Source organism: Etheostoma spectabile, chromosome 3 (assembly GCF_008692095.1).
Source record: "Etheostoma spectabile isolate EspeVRDwgs_2016 chromosome 3, UIUC_Espe_1.0, whole genome shotgun sequence".
NCBI lineage: Eukaryota > Metazoa > Chordata > Actinopteri > Perciformes > Percidae > Etheostoma > Etheostoma spectabile.
Genome location: NC_045735.1, coordinates 6,073,039 through 6,080,929, shown reverse-complemented (window position 1 = coordinate 6,080,929; position 7,891 = coordinate 6,073,039). Strand labels below are relative to the sequence as shown.

Sequence of the window (7,891 nt, the reverse complement as noted above, 5' to 3'; positions counted from 1 at the left end):
AATTTTTATCTCATTGTTTGGGTTTTTCAGATTTACTGTTTTGATTCACTCCCACTGTTCGCATCAACCTTATTCCAGCCACAGCAGGTATCAGTTAATAAAACTCACTGTTCACAACCTGCCAGCACCAAAAAGCAGACAGAACAGAAATGAACAAATCAATAGAGAAGAGCAGATCTATTGCAACAGCCTTTTCTTTTCAAACAGAGGTTCTCCCATGACTGTCCACTTTTTACAAACTTCTAGGGTTGCCAGGTAAGTCTGTGTCTGTAAGCGCTCATTCATTGTTTTGAGACTGGCATTTATATTTGTGGTTTGGTAACACTGTCCCGTTGACATATCATTTGACACTGGGGGGGGGGGGGGGGGCGGGGTCAAGGGTGAAGAAAGAGGATACCTGCAGACTGGTCAGTGAGATGAGAGGTGGAAGGAGGCAGATGTGGTTTTGGGAGGGGGGGTTGAAGTTGGTTAGCTGTAGTTGGTAAATTAATTTTACACCGTCTTCACCTACCGCATCACCTACCAGCCCTGTGTGTTTGTGTGTGTGTGGTGTGTGGTGTGTTTGTGTGTTGTGTGTGTGTGTGTGTGTGTGTGTGTGTGTGTGTGTGTGTGTGGGTGTGGTGGCGTGTGTGTGTGTGAGAGAGACAGAGAGACAGCGAGAGCTGAAGTTACTGTTTACTAAGTTTCCAGTTTTTTTTCACAGTGAGACAGAGAAATGTCTGGATGCTTGCACGAAAAGACTTCTGTCAGCACACCAAGTGCAAAATAACGGAAAATGTTTTCTAGCCACGGGCCACTAAGCATGCTACAGCTTAACTAGGGTTCACACACACCTATCTTCACACACAAACCTCTAGAAGAGTCTGAAGGGAAGATGATGAATAAGAGCACGAGGCCGTGCCTTGAGTTGTTGTTGATTTTGTGACTTTTTTCAAAGCCCATCCCATGCCAGGCTGCACCTGTGATTCTGCTGCCGATGAGCTGACTGATAAGTAAATCTTTTCTACATCTTATCGCTCCTTGGTTAGAAACACCAACTGTGTATCGTTGCGCCTTTAGGCCCTAAATCCCAGTCTCAGTCACCCTCTCACCTCCGTCTCCCATGGGACACCAGCCTGCTCTAACCAACTGGACAACCAGAGTCTGAGGCCGAGACGGCTATTTAATTGACCCCTCTGTGAATGGATAGGGAAAACAGAGGGGAGCAGTGCTCTGGTCGTCAATAATTAGAGCAGCCTCTGTATTATCAGCCATTGATTACGTGAGAGTCATTATCTGAGGCCGGAGCCAACTCTTGTTCCGCTTGCGTTAGCCCATTGCCCTGGATTGAATGATTGATTAGCAATCAATAGAAACAGTTTGATAAATCCCCATCCGGGATGGCACAGAATCCCAGATTTCCTTATTCCCCTTGATGTAGCAAGAAATCTACATTTTTATGGGTTCTTTTTTTTTCCATCCTGCCGTGAGTGTTTCACTTCAGTCTTGGTTATAAACCGCTGTAGAAAAAACAACTGTAAAACGCTGTTTAAGATGTAACGTTTATAAATAAATAATTAGCAAAGCACAGTAAGGAAGAGTGGGGGGAATGACTGTAATATTTATGATGCTGGTAAAAACGTGTGAAATATCACCATGACGACATGTGAGCAGCCTATTAATTTGGTTAAGTGATCGGTGAGTTGAAGATGAAATAGTGTGTCAGAGGGTGGGAGTCGGACCCTGCCAGGGACCTGTGCTGCCCACGGGTTTACCCACAATTCCTGTAGTTGATTGAGGCACCCCATCCTCTTTCATTACATTAGCTCACGAACTATAAGACCAATTAGAGAGATTAAAATCATAACAGAGCCTGCAGCCATCCTTCTTCTTAAGGTTTAAGCAAAATTATGTTGACCACGGGCTTAAATGTCTTCATTAAAGCATGATAACATTATGTGTTCTTGGATGCCTCCAAAACAGTTCAGGTGGTACCACTGCCCCCTTCATGCCATCTCCTCCTCAAGGAGAGTCTGGCCCCAAGCATGTGAATGTAATTATCCAAATGATTGAGGTAACCTTTAACATTGGCATAATTATGTTACGGGTGTCCCATTGTACACTTGGTAGCTGGTAATTACATATTTAAATTCTGCTTGCTCTTCGATGCATAAAACAATAGAGATATTTTCTGCAAGCGTGTGTTTCAAGAGAAAATAGGAAATGGTAAAAGCTTCATCCAAAGCATCCTTCCCAGCAGGCACAAATGTAAACACATTTCAATCCTCCTCCTCCTCCTAGGGGTATGCTCCAAAGAGAATAATTTCAATCTTTTATTCATGCAGTTTAATGTAACCCTTTAATCTGGGTGGGAGCCCATGGGGCCTTTAATCCAGGAGTGCCAGCCGCCTGCTTGTGCTGTATACGGCTCTGAGTACATGAGCCCCTTTTGTGGTTCCAATCAATCACACACTCATTACACTAGCACTATAAATGCCAAGGCATGCCAACAGCCAGGCCCAAGGCTCTAGTCGGCAGCGCTTTCCAGATCACGTTTCTGCCAGGCCTACCAGTGTGTGGGCATGATTGCCACCTTGCCAACCTGGCTTTAGTGCTGTGTCAATAGGTCCTGATTGTGGCACTGCTGTATTGTTATGATGCATGGTTGCTGTCTGATGCTGCAAGGCAATTGCACACAACAGTGCTTTCAGGCTGTAAGAGCCTTCTGGTAATGCCAATGTCTGTTCCCACCACCTGTGATTATTCATTCTCATTTGGCTGCCAGCAAGCTACAGCATGAATTGAGAAATTCATAAAAGGAATTGTGGGATATTGTCAAATTTGAAATGATTGGTGTCTTTATCTGTTTGTTTCTCCAAGTCAAAAGTAAAAGCAGCTTCCAGCATTGGGGCTTAGAGTTTTCGAAAAGCGTTATATAAATTCAATTTATTATCATTATTATCGTCTCAGCTGCTGAGGCAAACGCTTCACAAGCATGTTAAAAACACAAACACTTATTTGGGTGCTTCTTCTTTATTGGCTGTGGTTGTTCCAAGAACCATTTGAAGAAAGTGCTAGTGACACATCACAGCAGTTAACCTTCCCAGCAAGTAACTGCCTGCATGTTGCCAAGAGGCAGGAGGCTGCTGCTGGACAGAGGGGGAGGCAGGAAGGAGGTGAGAAGAAAAGGAGGACAAAAGACCGAATCCTAGAACATTTGGACCTACCTTTACCTCCCACAGCTGTCTCAAAGTAGCCCACTCTGCCTAGTGATGACCTTTAACCCCATTCCTATTGAATAGTTTGTATTCAGAAAATGCAAACAAAATGTGGAAACAGACGTCATTCCCTTCTAAATTCCATTAAAAGATGCAGCAGGTAAAAATCTAATACAATATGTAGTCACACCATTTGCTGAAGCATGAAATTGTATCTCTGAACTATTACATTTATGTACAATTCCTCTGGATGAACAACGTCTCCAGGAACTGGCTGCCTCAGTTAGTTGCACTTAATTGGAGAAGTCAAGGCTTAAAATAGAAAATGGAAAGTTAGAGAATGTACAGTATGAGGATGCAATAGCTTTTACCTCGGATGTTTTATTACAGCAGAGTTAATGGTGTACCTCAATGACAACAGTTTAGATGAAATAGGAAAGAGTCCAACAATGCAATTGGGGGGCTTAAGATCAATGGGGAAGAGCGAAGAAGGCTGACAAAAAATCCCTCAAAAGCTATAACCTCTACAATCAATATATACAAACCCATTAGCACAATTACTATTGCTGCCATTTCCTTTTTTTCCACATTATAGCGTTGCACCTCTTTCCTTTCAAGCATACAACCATGGTAAGGCGGTCACGTCTTACTCACATTCCTCTGCTCTTTCAACAGTTTATCTTCTCCAAGCTCTCCCAGCCCAGAATCAGCTGTCCAATTCTTCTTTGTTTCCTTCTCTGCTCTCACCTGTTGCTTTTCACCCCCTGGAGGCCACTTTGGTCAACTCACACACTGACTGCTCAGAGGACAAAACCCAATAAGCGTAAATGGGTTATAGTAACACTTTTGTCTTAAACTCAAGGTTATCACTCTCCTTGAAGCTACTAATAATCTATATGCTTCATTAAAAAGTAGTAACTGTCCTCCAAATTGGTGAATAATTTTTGCAAAGCATATGTACGGCTGGGTGACAAAGTAGGTGCAATGTCCGTCACTTTGCTCCTCAAAATAGATTATTGAAGTGTGTGGAAATCCATTCTTCATTTTTTTTTTTTATGACGTTGGCGAAGAGTGCTCTCCAACACATTGCTCTAAAATCTCCAATAGGTGTTTAATTGGGTAGAGACGTAGAGGTTTTTCTTGATTAATCGATTAATTGTTAAATAAATGGCCATGGGTTGGATGACATATTGAATGAAATTTCTTACAGCCCAAGATTAGTGTGTCATAACATTCTTGTTTAGTCTGACTAAATATATTAAATTTACTGGCATGTACTATACTTGTACCATTGACCAAATGACCATTGATTATTTAAGTGATTAATAAATAATTCAAATAGTTGCTGATTATTTTTCTGTCCATTGACTAAATTGGCCCACCTCTGATACACCCATAAATAATTTCAGAGGAATGCCATTGTAAAAACTATTTATTTTTTTAATTTGACATAGATTTTGATATCCTTCCTGTGAGAAGTGCATTCCTGAGTTTGGGGGTAATGACCCTCTGATTGAAAAGTTAGAGCTGGGAACAAAATAAGTAACTGCAGGATCTAAAATCAGACTTATAGGGTGTTTAAAGATCCATTCCATATGCTGGGACCAGTTGGAGTTGTGCTTTAAAAATAAGTGATGCAATTTCAAAATCCCTTCTAAAATGTATAGGAAGCCAGTGCAAAGGCAGGTGGGATGTACTCTCTTTTTTCATACCCATTGTTACAGAATCATTGAAAATGAATTCTGAACCAGTTGGAGGCATGAAAATGGATTTTGACTGAGGCCGAAATACAGAAAGTTGCAGTAGTCAAGTCAGGAAAAGATAAAAGTATGTACATACTGTATGTATATGAACTCTATATCATTGAAAGACTGAAAAGATTTAGATGCAGAAAAGAGACTTGAACAACTCTCTTTAAATCATTTAGTGGCCCCTGGTGGCCTGAATGGAGGCATCTGCATTTCTTTGTTTCTCGATTTCATTCTTCAAACTTTCCCTTTTTACCCTTTCCTTTGTGTCACACATGTTTGTTCAAATTTCACTAGTTTAATAGTATTTTACTGATGAACTGAACAACCCCAAATCTATGAGTCATGACTTAAAAGTGTCCTAATCGGCTGTTAAATAAAAAATATAATGCAGTGTAGAAAATATGTAATATTTATGTTTTTGGATTAATTGGTATTTAAGGGGGAAAAAATCAATTCAGGGAAGCATAAGCAGACTGGAAGTGGACCAATGCTACCATTTATAAGTCATGTATTTGTCTTGGTGGCCAGCCCAGCACTGGACTAAATGAATTACAACTCATGCATTTGGATTGAATTACCACTGCAGAGATAAGCCACCAAGTAGGTTAGTTAATTTACTATGAAAAATGAAGCAGCTGTACAATAAAAGTAATGTGGTTGATGGTACAGCACTAATGCAGCACAGTCGGGAGAAGTTTGCCCCTGAGCCAGTCAAAAACAAAAGGCCCATGGGATTTTCCCATGAAGTGATGGTCAAATTGACCTTTCAACAGTGACAGATTATTAGGATAAGCACGACTGCAGTGCTGCTAAAAGGAATGCCATTTAGCTCCCAGCCTCCTGGCATAGAGGGATATTGTGGGCAAATTCATTGACATTGCTCTTTCCTTATTGATGCCTTTAGGGCCCTTCCTGATTGGCACTATTGTCTCTAAAAACACCCGCTAAAACTGTTTCATCATTTCAATTTAGCTGTTTCACCTCTTGTATTGTGTTTAACAGCAGCTGGGAAAGTGCCTCGGCTTTGCCAGGGGAAATCATTGGAATTCCAATATTTCTATCATTCAGCATGAGACCAGCAAATGGCTGAGGTATCAAGGGTACAGACAATGTCAGCGGAGTTGTATTGGCAGCATCATGCAAGCTTGCCAAGTCTTAGCCCAGCTTTAATGGGTTTTTGCTCAATAACAATGAAGAGACAGAGAGTACCATAACGACAGATTCAGCCAATCCTTTCTGAATCTTAATAGGGATGGATGCATTTTAATACAAACCATTGTGCGCACAAGCCTGCTTTCTGTTTTGGGCTCTCATGCACTGCCAATCAAACAAGTTGAAATCATATTCAGTTTGGCAAGAGTTTGGGAAAATAGCCCAGATGAGTTTTAGTTACAGTACATGTTTGCTGTGTGAGCAAGGGAGCAGAAAGGCTTTTCTAATTACAGTCGCTGAGGAGAAAAGTATGTCCCAAACAAGTCTCTGCTGTAATCTAATCCAGAGCAGCCGCACCCAGCCACACCATGCATGAACAATAAAAACATTCATGTTATTTTTCATGCAGCGGATGACATATCAGGTCTCGGGCAATCAGTCATTCTGATCCATCAGTGTAATTCCTTGTTTACAATGAGGATTGTGCATATCGTTATTGTGACTCGAGTAAAACTATTCATGCACTCTTTTTTATCAAACACTCAATTATTGATGATGCCAAGATTGAACAGTTGAAACAGCTTGTGTGCAAACTCTAGCATTTTAGCAATTGTGATATGTGGCATGCAAGATGTATATATAGTATGTGAAGAGTGTACAAATATAGGCGAGCAGGTGGTGTGAGCTGAACAGCCAGTGCTGTTATGCATGACCAAATCATGGGCTGCTGGTAGGGTATAAAGTGGGTTAGTGGGTCGGAGGCTCAAGCTGATAGGAAACGTATACTTTTCACACACGCTAGCTGCTCGTATAGATTTTATTTATCTTCAGCCATGAGATGTTGAGTCAGCATACAACATCCAAGCGGCCATAAAGCATTCACACACAATGGTGGGAGAATTCGGGCTTTCATGTTGTTAAAAGAGAGTTTTGGGCTTTTACTTATGCAATGTGAAATTTTAAAAAGTCAACTCAAAAGAGGGGCATAAATTGCCACACATGTATTGCCGTTGGTAAATGCTTTTTTCTACTGGAGGGTCCTTGATATATAAAAGGTTCTCCTGATGCTGTTGTGGGTTTTAAGGGAAGACTTTCTTGCCGACTCACCAACAGGCACAAAATCTGACAAGCAAACTGTGTGAAGCCTCATCAGCATGCATGTGTTGCAACCTAGAAGTATTATAGGTGTATAATTCCCCAGAATAGGGATATGCTCATAATCCTGTATGATAATCACTGTAATTTCATTGTAATTTCATTTGATAAATATTATGGATATTATTCAGATTTATGTTACTGAAAGGTGAAAGTTCAGCGACAATGATGTCATAAGCCTGCGCTGTAGCCTGGGAGAGAGCTGAGCCAAGTGAAGTGAAGGTAGGCTATGTTGCTGATGTTAGAAGATTATATTAAAAAAATATAGAAAAATGTAATTCCAACCGAAATGGCAAAATAAAGCTGCAAAAAAGAAGACAGTCTGTTTTCAGAGTGCACACATGTACTATAAGCGGGATCTTTTCACGGATGATATAAGCTCTGGGAGAAGCAGTCATCAAAGTGTGACCCGGTAAAGTCAGATCTACGTTTCAGCTACTACAAAACACATATTCATGTTCAGAAGTTATCATTCAGAAGTTATCAGCTTGGAATATTGAGCACAGTTTATGGGCTATTCTGTGATAAAGTGATGTACTTTTTTGCTTCTTTACTTCAGTTTCTGAATTCCTTGTTCCCAGAAAGCAGCCCCCCTCCAATTCAAAGCACCCCATTTCTTTTCAATTTTTTTTTCTT

The 7,891-nt window shown here is 40.8% G+C and overlaps 1 long non-coding RNA gene across 1 annotated transcript in view; it reads right to left on the bottom strand.

Moving 5' to 3' along the window:
- Window positions 1-3,467: 3,467 nt before the first annotated feature.
- Window positions 3,468-7,891, bottom strand: part of LOC116673114 (uncharacterized) — a 9,032-nt gene continuing 4,608 nt past the window's right edge. Inside the window, exon 3 of the long non-coding RNA XR_004327750.1 lies at window positions 3,468-3,989. This is a non-coding gene — a long non-coding RNA (uncharacterized LOC116673114). The remainder of the gene's footprint in view (window positions 3,990-7,891) is intronic.